Source organism: Hyla sarda, chromosome 5, assembly GCF_029499605.1.
Source record: "Hyla sarda isolate aHylSar1 chromosome 5, aHylSar1.hap1, whole genome shotgun sequence".
NCBI classification, from domain to species: Eukaryota; Metazoa; Chordata; class Amphibia; order Anura; family Hylidae; genus Hyla; species Hyla sarda.
Genome location: NC_079193.1, coordinates 280420330 through 280432571, shown reverse-complemented (window position 1 = coordinate 280432571; position 12242 = coordinate 280420330). Strand labels below are relative to the sequence as shown.

The window sequence follows — 12242 nt, the reverse complement described above, 5'->3', positions numbered from 1 at the left end:
AGGACAACCATTGTATGTTGAAACCATCATATGTTGAGACCATAACTCTATGGAAACCTGGTAATTGGTTCTGAAGCTACCAAAATGTCATCCAAAAATAGGAAAAAGTGAGGATTAAACAAAATAAGGCGATAACTAATATAGATAAAACAAGTCCTTACATATAAAAGTAAGAAAGAGCTGCTGGGAGCTGTAATCACTGTCTATGTAGAGGACAGGAGCTTCTTCAGGGTCCTGTACAGTACGCAATGTCCTAAAAAAGTTACATGTAGCCACCTTCACTTGGTGTTCAAAGGAGCAGCTAACCCTGGGACAGGTAAAGAGTAGTACAGAACATGTAGTACATCCCTGTACTGTAGGGGACGCTACCAGACACCAGTCAGTGCATGCACTTCAGTAATACAGGGGTTTAACCAGTAAAATGCCCATTATTATTAGTCAGTTCTTCCAGCCATTGACATGTTTCACAGGTCTGGACTGTCTGGAGTATTGTATGTTGTCTGGTTTCAAGTTACAATGGTCCAGAAAAGACCAATGTATGTTGAAACTATTGTATGTTGAGGCCATTGTAAGTTGAGGGATCACTGTACTTTAACCCCTTAAGTACACATGACGTACTGGAACGTCATGTGTCCACTCCCGATCTATAACGCGGGGCCACGGCGTGGCCCCGCGTCATAGCGGGTCGGGCCCGGCCTCTAACAACGGCCGGGACCCGTGGCTAATAGCGCGCGGCATTGATCGCTGTGCCGCGCGCTATTAACCCTTTAGACGCGGCGTTCAAAGTTGAACGCCGCGTCTAAAGTGAAACCGAAAGCATGCCGGCTAGCTCAGTGGGCTGTTCGGGATAGCCGCGGTGAAATCGCGGCATCCCGAACAGCTGACAGGACAGCGGGAGGGCCCCTACCTGCCTCCTCGCTGTCCGATCGCCGAATGACTGCTCAGTGCCTGAGATTCAGGCATGAGCAGTCATGCGGCAGAATCATCGATCACTGGTTTCTTATGAGAAACCAGTGATCAATGTAAAAGATCAGTGTGTGCAGTGTTATAGGTCCCTATGGGACCTATAACACTGCAAAAAAAAAGTGGAAAAAAAAAGTGAATAAACATCATTTAACCCCTTCCCTATTAAAAGTTTGAATCACCCCCCTTTTCCCATAAAAGAAAAAACACAGTGTAAATAAAAATAAAAATAAACATAAATGGTATCGCCGCGTGCGGAAATGTCCGAATTATAAAAATATATCGTTAATTAAACCGCACGGTCAATGGCGTGCGCGCAAAAAAATTCCAAAGTCCAAAATAGTGCATTTTTGGTCACTTTTTATATCATGAAAAAATGAATAAAAAGCGATCAATAAGTCCTATCAATGCAAAAATGGTACCGTTAAAAACTTCAGATCACGGCGCAAAAAATGAGCCCTCATACCGCCCCATACACGGAAAAATAAAAAAGTTATAGGGGTCAGAAGATGACAATTTTAAACGTATTAATTTTCCTGCATGTAGTTATGATTTTTTCCAGAAGTCCGACAAAATCAAACCTATATAAGTAGGGTATCATTTTAATCGTATGGACCTACAGAATACATATCAGGTGTCATTTTTACCGAAAAATGTACTACGTAGAAACGGAAGCCCCCAAAAGTTACAAAACAGCGTTTTTTTTTAAATTTTGTCGCACAATGATTTTTTTTCCCGCTTCACCATAGATTTTTGGGCAAAATGACTGACGTCATTACAAAGTAGAATTGGTGGCGCAAAAAATAAGCCATCATATGGATTTTTAGGTGTAAATTTGAAAGAGTTATGATTTTTTAAAGGCAAGGAGCAAAAAACGAAAATGCAAAAACGGAAAAACCTCCGGTCCTTAAGGGGTTAAAGGGATACTCCGCTGCCCCAGCATTCGGAACACTTTGTTTTGAATGCTTGTAGCAGGTGGCGGGGTCGTGATGTCACGTTCACGCCCTTCGTGACGTTACGCCACACCCCCTCAATGCAAGTCTATCGGAGGGGGTGTGGCGGACGCCACGCCCCCTCCCATAGATTTGCATTGAGGGGGTGTGACGTGACATCACGAACCCCCGCTGCCCGCACCCAGCGTTCTAAATGAACACCTGGTGCTGCACAGAGATCGTGGGGGTCTCAGTGGCGGTTCCCCCGCAATCAGACATCTTATCCCCTATCCTTTGGTCACGCCCCCCTCAATGCAAGTCTATGGGAGGGGGCGTGACGGCCGTCACGCCCCCTCCCATAGACTTGCATTGAGGGGGAGTGGCCGTGATGTCAAGAACGGGGAGTGGTCGTTACGTCATGAGCCTCCAGCGCAGCACCCGATGCTCTAAACGAATGCCGGGTGCAGTGGAGGGACCCCCGCAATCAGACATCTTATCCCCAATCCTTTGGATAGGGGATAAGATGTCTAGGGGCGGAATACCCCTTTAAGGAATCCTTACAAAAGACAGCCAGTCAGAGAAACTTTTTCTGAGCAAATGAAAAATAGGACAATAGGGAAAGATGTTAAGACAACGTACGATTTCAAGAAAATAAAACACTCTATGGTATTGCTGTGGTACATCCTTTATTAGTGGTTCGGTTACACTGAGAGTGAAAACAGAACATCTTATGAATAAATATGAATTACATGTCTACATAACCATTATCCACCTATGGATGGGACACAATGTATAAGCTATGATCAGGATGGGAAGCGTGTATGTGCCAATATCACATCCCAATGGCTAACTGTATTTTTACCATAAAATAAACAATAAATCTATTCTAAGAACCTTTATTAAGTACAAGGTATATGTTGTTTGATTCCATGATTTAATATCTTTAGTCATACCTTAGCGGTAGTTTATTTGCCATGTCCATTGTCTACGTAGAATACACACTAAGTATATTGCTATGTATACTAGGTAATATATAATATATATTTTATTTACCCTACAAACAGTGAATTTATCGGCCCGTAGTGTGTTGTGCTCAATATTGATAGTGCTGCTCTTAATTGCTATTGCAAGTTGTTTTATAGGAAAACTGCAGCTGAGGCAGAAAACTACTGCTGAAACATCAATAGGATACTGGGGAAGATAATGTTTTGTGAAAAATAGGGAAAAAGTATATTGCTTTGTACTTGGAGTCATCACTGTAGTGTGGAGAGCTGCCGGTGTCAGCTAAGGTACTGTACATTGTTGGGACTATTCTGACTTTCCAAAATGTATAGGACCAGAGCAGTGGGGCTTCTTTATTGGGAACGTAAGGGTAAAATCACATGGGGGGAGATTTTTCAAAACCTGTGCAGAGTAAAACTTGCCCAGTTACCCATTGCAACCAATCAGCTTGCTTCTTTCATTTTTGGGAAGGCCTGTGAAAAATTAAAGAAGCGATCTGATTGGTTGCTATGGGCAACTGGTCAACTTTACCTCTGCACGGGCCTTGATAAATCTTCCCCATGGTGTCCATTTGTTGCAGAGTCAGGCACAATCTGCAGTGGAATACAGTAACGGGCAAATAGATGAAATTTAATTAATCTCATCCACATGCTGCAGAATGTTTCTGCATGGAAACAGACCTGTGGGCCTTCTGTTGTGTATTGGTTATGATTTGGTGATTTTTTCCAATGGATAATTGGAATTCTACAGTAAAATGTATTGTTGTGGATCAGTATGTTCAACTCCAATCCCCTGCCTCTCCCATGCTGACACTTTATTGATCCCTGAGTAATGGTGTTGTGTGTTGACCCATGACAAAGCCACATTAGATATACCATCTTGGAGATGCCCAGGCTTGTCGTCTTGGAGATGCCCAGGCTTGCTGTCATGGAGATGCCCAGGCTTGTCGTCTTGAAGATGCACAGGCTTGCTGTCATGGAGATGCCCAGTCTTGTCATCTTGGAGATACCCAGGCTTGCCCTGACCAGGTCTTCTAGCCATCACAATCTGGCCCTTGTCCAAGTTGCACAGATCTTTCCTCATGCACTTTTTCCTGCTTCCAACACATCAACTTCAAGTACTGCTTTATATCACATCCCTGACAGTTGCCATTGTTTTATGATAATGTTATTTACCCCACTTGTTAGTGGTTCATTGGGGTGCACTACTTCACCACAAAAAATGTCCCTTGGGGCATGCGTCCCAGATCCAATCGAGATCCACCTTTAAGTACAGAAGGCGAAGCACTCCATTTTAATGGCCTATTGGAGTGCTGTGCTTTCTGTATAAATAAATATATAAACATAAACAGTCATGGCCGTAAATGTTGGCACCCCTGAAATTTTTCAAGAAGATTAAGTATTTCTCACAGAAAAGAATTGCAGTAACACATCTTTTCCTATACACACGTTTATTCCCTTTGTGTGTACAGGAACTGAAACCAAAAAAGGGAGGAAAAAAAGCAAATTGGACATAATGTCACACTAAACTCAAAAAATGGGCTGGACAAAATTATTGGCACCTGTAACTTAATATTTGGTAGCACACCCTTTGAAAAAAATAACTGAAATCAGTCTCTTCCTATAACCATCAATAAGCTTCTTACACCTCTCAGCCAGAATGTTGGACCTCTCTTTCTTTGCAAACTGCTTCAGGTCTCTCTTATTGGAAGGGCGCCTTTTCCCAACAGCAATTTTAAGATCGCTCCACAGGTGTTCAATGGGATTTAGATCTGGACTCATTGCTGCCACTTCAAAACTCCCCAGTGATTTGTTGCCATCCATTTCTGGGTGCTTTTTGACGTTTGTTTGGGGTCATTGTCCTGCTGGAAGGCCCAAGATCTCGGACGCAAAACCAGCTTTCTGACACTGGGCTATACAGTGCGACCCAAAATCCATTGGTAATCCTCAGATTTCACGATGCCTTGCACACATTCAAGGCACCCAGTGCCAGAGGCAGCAAAACAACCCCAAAACATCATTGAACCTCCACCGTATTTCACTGTAGGTACTGTGTTCTTTTCTTTGTAGGCTTCATTCCCTTTTTTTGTAAACAGTAGAATAATATGCTTTACTAAAAAGCTTCATCTTGGTCTCATCTGTCCACAAGACGTTTTCCCAGAAGGATTTTGGCTTCCTCAAGTTCATTTTGGCAAAATGTAGTCTTGCTTTTTTATATCTCTGTGTCAGCAGTGGGGTCCTCCTGGGTCTCCTGCCATAGCGTTTAATTTCATTTAAATGTCGACAGATAGTTCGCGCTGACACTGATGCTCCCTGAGCCTGCAGGACAGCTTGAATATCTTTGGAACTTGTTTGGGGCTGCTTATCCACCATCCGGACTATCCTGCATTGACACCTTCCATAAATTCTTCTCTTTCGTCCACACCCAGGGAGATTAACTACAGTGCCATGGCTTGCAAACATCTTGATAATGTTGCGCACTGTGGACAAAGGCAAATCTAAATCTCTGGAGATGGACTTGTAACCTTGAGATTGTTGATATTTTTTCAACAATTTTGGTTCTCAAGTCCTCAGACAGTTCTCTTTTCATTTTTATGTTGTCCATGCTTAGTGTGGCACAAACAGACACAAAATGCAAATACTAAGTGAACTTCTCTCCTTTTTATCTGCTTTCAGGTCTGATTTTTATATTGCCCACACCTGTTACTTGCCCCAGGTGAGTTTAAAGGATGCTTGAAACAATCTTATTTTTCCACAATTTTGAAAGGGTGCCAATAATTTTGTCCAGCCCATTTTTGGAGTTTGACATGACATTATGTCAAATTTGCTTTTTTTCTTCCCTTTTTGGTTTAATTCCAATACACACAAAGGAAATAAACATGTGTATAGCAAAACATGTGTTACTGCAATCCTTTTCTATGACAAAAATTTCAGGGGCGCTAACATTTACAGCCATGACTGTATATATATATATATATATATATATATATATATATATATTACTGGGGCCATAACATTTCAATGGCTAACTTGTTCTGGTGTGTACTCCATGCACTCCTGCTTTACTCGTCTTCTCTACCATACTGTATATCATGCACAAACACTGCAGTTATCAATTCTGCAAGGATTATTATATATGGGTCAGGAAAGGATTTTCTCCCGGGCCCCCTAACCCTAATTCCAGTTCATCTGATCAAGAGATCAAAGAACTGACTTTACACCCAAGCTTAAAGCCATTCAGACCATACAGAATGGTATGCACCGGCCCGTTTTTGGCCAGTTCTCTTTGGCAGATACTGTCATAGCCATAACCAGCTTTTCAGTCTTTCGTTCCATAGACTGACAGATGCAGTAAATGGATTCTGCACAATACTCCTTCCTTGTATATGTAATGGTTGCTGATCAGGATATTTTCTGCCTTACCTGCACTGGATTTAGCCTTGAATGTGAACTTCATATATGTGGAATGTTACAATATCAAATATTATGAATATTATGTAACAAGACCTGTTAATAGTTCTCTGAACATAAGAGATGCTCACAAGGGATTTAGTGCTTTAAGTGCATATCAATACAAAAAATTATATACTAACTTGTTATGTGTAGAACAGGAGTCAGGCAATAGACAGGAATCCATTCTCCTGTACATACATTCTGTGATGCTGTACATTGATGGTGTAGCTCCCCATGGTGTAGTGCAACCAGTCAAGTTGGCAACCAATAAATGTTTTTTTTTTTTACATGTAAACATTGTTTATGATATTATATGTATATGCAAAACATTTTACACAGATTTTTCAGATTGCAGGTTGACCACTCCCCTAGCCCCCATGATTTAGAAGGGATAAGTATACATAAAAAGTTATATATTAGTATTGTACCTTTAAACATGGGGATGTAACCGTACATATTCTGGGTTAAGGCCTCTTAACAACGTACAGAATGCTGTATACAGCACCTGTATAACAGCCCTGGTAAATAGTCAATGATTAAAAATGCCTCTTTTAAAAGGAATTTATGGCATTGTGGAATAGCAGTATAATATCTGAAGTAATTGTATTTGTAATACCATCCTTGTAGTATATGTTAAGGGATCCACTAGTGATTAGTTGATTGTTATTGATCCAGCAACTAAATCCCCGGCAAGAAACTGTAATTCCAAAAGCAAGAAAAAAAGAAACATGGCACTCACCCCCATGATGTACAGATCTTGTAATGTTTATTGTGGCATCACGGCATAAACATAGGGTCACAATAGCTGCCACGTCTTGGCACATTAATAAGTCCCCCCTCTCTATCTACACTATCTTCCCCCTCTATGTTGTAGGTTCCCTCCCCCCCCCCCAGTCCCCTAGTTTAAACACTCCTCCACCCTTCTAGCCATCTTCTCCCCAAGCACAGCTGCACCCTCCCCATTGAGGTGCAGCCCGTCCCTACGGTGGAGCCGGTATCCGACAGCGAAGTTGGCCCACTTCTCCGTGAACCCAAACCCCTCCTTCCTACACCAGCTTCTGAGCCACTGGTTTACCTCCCTAATCTCCCGCTGCCTCTCTGGTGTGGCTCGTGGTACAGGTAATATTTCAGAAAATACTACCTTGGAGGTCCTTGCCACACTGTTCGGCGATCCCAGTCTTTGTGACAGATCGCCCTGTCTGTCCCCCTAATAATTGAGTCCCCCACTACCAGTACCTGTCTGGCCTGCCCAGAACTCCTCCCTCCCTCCTTACTGGAGCAGACTCCCCCCTGGCAGTCAGAGGCAGAGTCCTGTTGCAGTACCACTAGCTCTGAAATGGCATCCCCCTCCTCTGCCAACCGGGCAAACTTGTTGGGGTGTGCCAGATCAGGACTAGCCTCCCTGACACTTTTCCATCTACCCTGTTTTCTAACTGTAACCTAGCTAACAGCCTGACTATCCTGCACCTCCAACCCACTATCCTCCCCCACCTTTACCCCAGAGAGTACTTGCTCACTGAGCAGGAGACTCCTCTCCAGGTTGTCAATGCGTCTCAGTGTTGCCAGTTGCTCCTCTAGATCCAGGATCTGGGCTTCCAAATGAACAACTCACACAACAATATGCACCCTCAAACTGCTGTTCAAGGATTGCATACATTGCACAAGATGCACACTGGACTGCCTTTTCCTACATGGAGGCCATACTAGATTTGGGGATTGCAAAACTTAACAGAAAAAAAAAACAATCAAATATTTCTATTAAACTCCCTTAATTTTAAGTCCCTCTTACTTTTATACTTCTTCACACTCTTGTATACAGATACACAATTGCTAGCTTAATCAGAATGATTGAATTCTTTCAAGTGTATAAATAATGCAAACTTTTTATTCCAGCATGGCCCAATGTGCCACATTTTAGCAGCCCCATGCTTACCATGCTTGATAAAGGCTGCAGCATTTCTTTGTACATTCAATGCCAGTAGGTCCTGGGCTAATAATCCAACAAAAGACTGATAAAATGAAATAATAAATTCTAAAAGTTAGATGTTTTACAGTATTGTAGCACTGTCTTCAGTTAGAATATATATAATAATAATATATATAATGTAATGTGAAGCTCTATGTAATTTTCTTGAATCCTGCAGTAATAATACCGAAGTTCCAGTAGCCTCCACTAGATGGATATTCCCCATTCTGTTTGCACAATATTTTCTGCTGTAATTGAATTTAGTGGATTTGTCATTTTTTCTTATTTGCGCATAATCTTTGTGGTAAGGAAAGGCTCACTGCAGTAAAGGCATTCCAGATGACTGCGGCCTAGATGCACAATGAAATAAAGTAGCAGCGCCTTATTTATTTATCAGAAATACCGCGCCACAGGTCAGCAACGTGAATTCCTGCAAACTGATTGAAAGCTTTATGACACTGCCATAGACTGTCACCCGGATTATTCAGTTTGGGTTCTCTCATACACCAACTGCAAATAAATGTCATTATACCATTCCACACAATCGTTTCTTTGAAGAAACACATTGTCTTGTTTTGTACATTATCTCCCAGGAAGAGCACATTGAATTGATCTAAGTTCTTCTTTGAACGACGCCACAGAAGGAACATTTTGTAGCTGTGATTTAAGAAGAAAAAAAGAAAGCAAACAAGTTGTTTTAGAAGGTGGAAAAACAGCATCACGTCTGCTCATCTGTTTATCATCGCTTCCACTGAGCTGTATTGGCAATCCCGAGAGTCCTATCTAATACCACAATGACCCAAACTGCTCGAGATTCCACATCACAAAATCCTCTGCCGGTAACTTGAGGACACTTTGCTGGATCATGTGTCTCGACATTACAAAAGTGTGGAGAAAATGTGTCACGTCACCTACAATAAGGAATCTCTTGTATCCATGGCTCTCTAAATTCTATGTTGTCTTCTTGTGTCATGTCATTTTATTTGTTGTTCCTTCAGTTCCTGGGGAAAAAAAACAAAAAACATTACAATCCATATTAGGGTGGTCCCTGCAATTTTATCTCACAAAAAAATGTGAGAGGGTCCAGAGTATTGAGTCCATACAAAATGAAATTGTGATTATCGATTCCTTAAAGGGGATAAGATGGCTGATCGCGGGGGTCCGGCTGCGGCACCCCAGACATCCGGTGCACAGAGCGAACTTTTCTCCGTGCCGGATGACTGGAGATGTGGAGTGGAGGCTTGTGACTTCACGACCATGCCCCACTTGTGATGTCATGGTCACGCCCCCCTCAATGCAAGTCTATGGGAGGGGGCGTGACGGCCGTCACGCCCCCTCCCATAGACTTGCATTGAGGGGGAGTGGCCGTGATGTCAAGAGCGGGGTGTGGTCGTTACATCATGAGCCTCCAGCGCAGCATCCGATGCTCTGAACGAATGTCGGGTGCAGTGGAGGGACCGCCGCGATCAGACATCTTATCCCCTATCCTTTGGATAGGGGATAAGATGTCTAGGGGTAGAGTTCTCCTTTAAAACATTTCAGATAAATACAGTAAAATCCCACGAGAAATACCAATGTGTTTCAGACACTCCTGTCCTTATTCAAGGTGTTCATGAACAAGGATATGAGTGTGTGAAATGCGTTGGTATTTCTCATATGTTTTTTATAGCACATTTATCTGACATGTTTTAATGAATCGATGATAAAGACTTCATTTTATATGAGCTGAATGTGCCAGACCCTTTCCAGAGTTCCAGATAGTTGTTGAGCTACAGGTTGTCTGCAACACCAAGTGTGTAAGTGTTCTATAAAGTTCACATGAGGCAGTGTTGATACTTTTATTGTTGTTTTTTAAACTAGAGTTATAAGTGCAGTTGTCTCTTGCTGGATCTTTTGGGCTCACTATTGTGTCAGAGTCTGGGCCCTGCGGACAGTACTTAGGTCACCTGATGGACCAGTCTGACCATAATAATGTATATGGAAGGCTTTAGATCAGTGGTTTACTACCATTATGCCTACAGCTGTTGCAAAACTATAAGCTGGTGGTGACAGTGTGATCGAAACACCGGCCCTGATACCCGTATCAGGAACTGTCCAGAGCAGGAGAAAATCCTCATAGCAAACCTATGCTTCTCTGGACAGTTCCTGACACAGACAGAGGTGTCAGCAGAGAGCACGGTGGACAAGACAAAAAAGAAATTCAAAAAGCAAAGAATTTCCTCTGTAGCTTACAACTGCTAAGAAGTACTGAAAGGATAAAGATTTTTAATAGAAGTAATTTACAAATCTGTTTAACTTTCTGGCACCAGTTCATTTAAAAAAAAAAAGTTTTCCACCCTTTAAAGAGCGGGGATGTCTATGCTCAGGAACGCCCCCGATGTACTGGTGGGGAGAGACACTAACATGCAGCAGATCTGTAGCATATTGGGGCTGTATGCTGGGGCTCTGGGCTTTATCTATATATAAACTCACTACTACTGCTAATATTCATGCGTTATAACACTATACGAACACTGACTTCATTTACCACAGACACTGGATATGAATATGTATAAAACATTTGCCTCTCTTATTAGTGCGGTATATTTATCATCCCTCCATACTGGATTCCTGTGCGTGACTAGTATTCATTTTATGTTTACTTAACATTTATACTGAAGTTTATGTTGTTCGTATTATACCATATTATACACGTATATTAGCGAAGCAGCTTTTGAATACAATAAAATCCCTGTACAGTGCCAAATCTGGTGGTTCATGAAATATACACCAACTGGACACTGTGTTTTCACTCTTGATATTATATATATGAGGGGAAAGATGCTTTGGTCTGAGACCATGATGTCCTTCACATCAGTGTTTCATGAAAGAAACATCACCATAGCAACATCAGCAACTTCCATGTTGTTACTATGGCGCAATGATCCTCTCTCGGGATGCGGGGTGGGGAGGACGTTACTCTAAAAGTAAGCTTATTGAGACGGACCTTCTTTCTACATAATATGTTTGTTTCATCTTCACTCTTCATAGTTTTCAGGTCTCAATATTATGTAAAAGTTGAAATATTTCTTACATATAACATAAATCTTACTGTAAGTAATGGTGCTTCGTGTTCAGGATATGATCTCAGACTCAGTAGCTGAGGATGCAAGGAGGAACTAAGCTGAATGGTAGAGGTTCCCTTAAACTTAAAGAACTTTAAGACATTTCCGTTCTGTCTTAAGCTTTCCATACATGTCTGCCGAGCCCACCAGACAACCATCTAATATGTAAAGATGCCAACTGCCCCCCCCCCCCCCCCCCCGTGGGAAATGTCAGGGGAGAAAAGAACCAGACATGTTGGATTTCAACTGCCTGATGCTTTTATTCTCCAGAAGAGTCTGGCAGCAGCTTACTATCCCCCTTCATTGAAAACACATATGCATGCTGGCTGAGCTGGTCAGGCAAGGCAGCTGACTGCCAAACAATTGTTCAGCTAACAGCTATCTTAAGGGTATGGCCGGTCTCAAGTTTGTGCTACATGATGACACGTGGTCAGATGATGACACCACTGCTGAGGGACATAGACTGCCTTAGAGCACTTTCAACTCTTCCCATTGAAAAATATTGTTGAGATGACTGTTGCTGTGTAGTTATCTACCCAGGGGCAAGGCCAAAGGCGGCCTTATGGTGTATATACCCTGGGTGCTACGTGACTGTGGGATGCCAGCAAGCCATGCTGCCATGGCCGGGGTATTTAGATATTGGGTGAGGGCAGCAAACTAAAGGCCCTTTTACATGGGCCGATTATAGGTCTGAAGTTCTGTGTAAACAGGATATTTGCGGCCAACAGTGATGATATTATGTGGCCACAGTAACTATCCAGCTGTTGTTCATGTAGAGGAGCGCCAACTATAAAAAAAATCAGCGCTTGGTAACCAGCCCCCA

The 12242-nt window shown here is 42.3% G+C and overlaps 1 protein-coding gene and 1 long non-coding RNA gene across 6 annotated transcripts in view; one reads left to right on the top strand and one right to left on the bottom strand.

The window, feature by feature from the left end:
- NOL4 (nucleolar protein 4) overlaps positions 1-12242 on the top strand; it is a 336038-nt gene that overhangs the window by 123554 nt on the left and 200242 nt on the right. The gene's annotated exons all lie outside the window — the stretch shown is intronic.
- The window catches only part of LOC130274042 (uncharacterized), a 138344-nt gene continuing 134223 nt past the window's right edge, over positions 8122-12242 (bottom strand). For both annotated transcript variants that reach the window (XR_008844215.1, XR_008844216.1), the window contains exon 4: positions 8122-9316. This is a non-coding gene — a long non-coding RNA (uncharacterized LOC130274042). The remainder of the gene's footprint in view (positions 9317-12242) is intronic.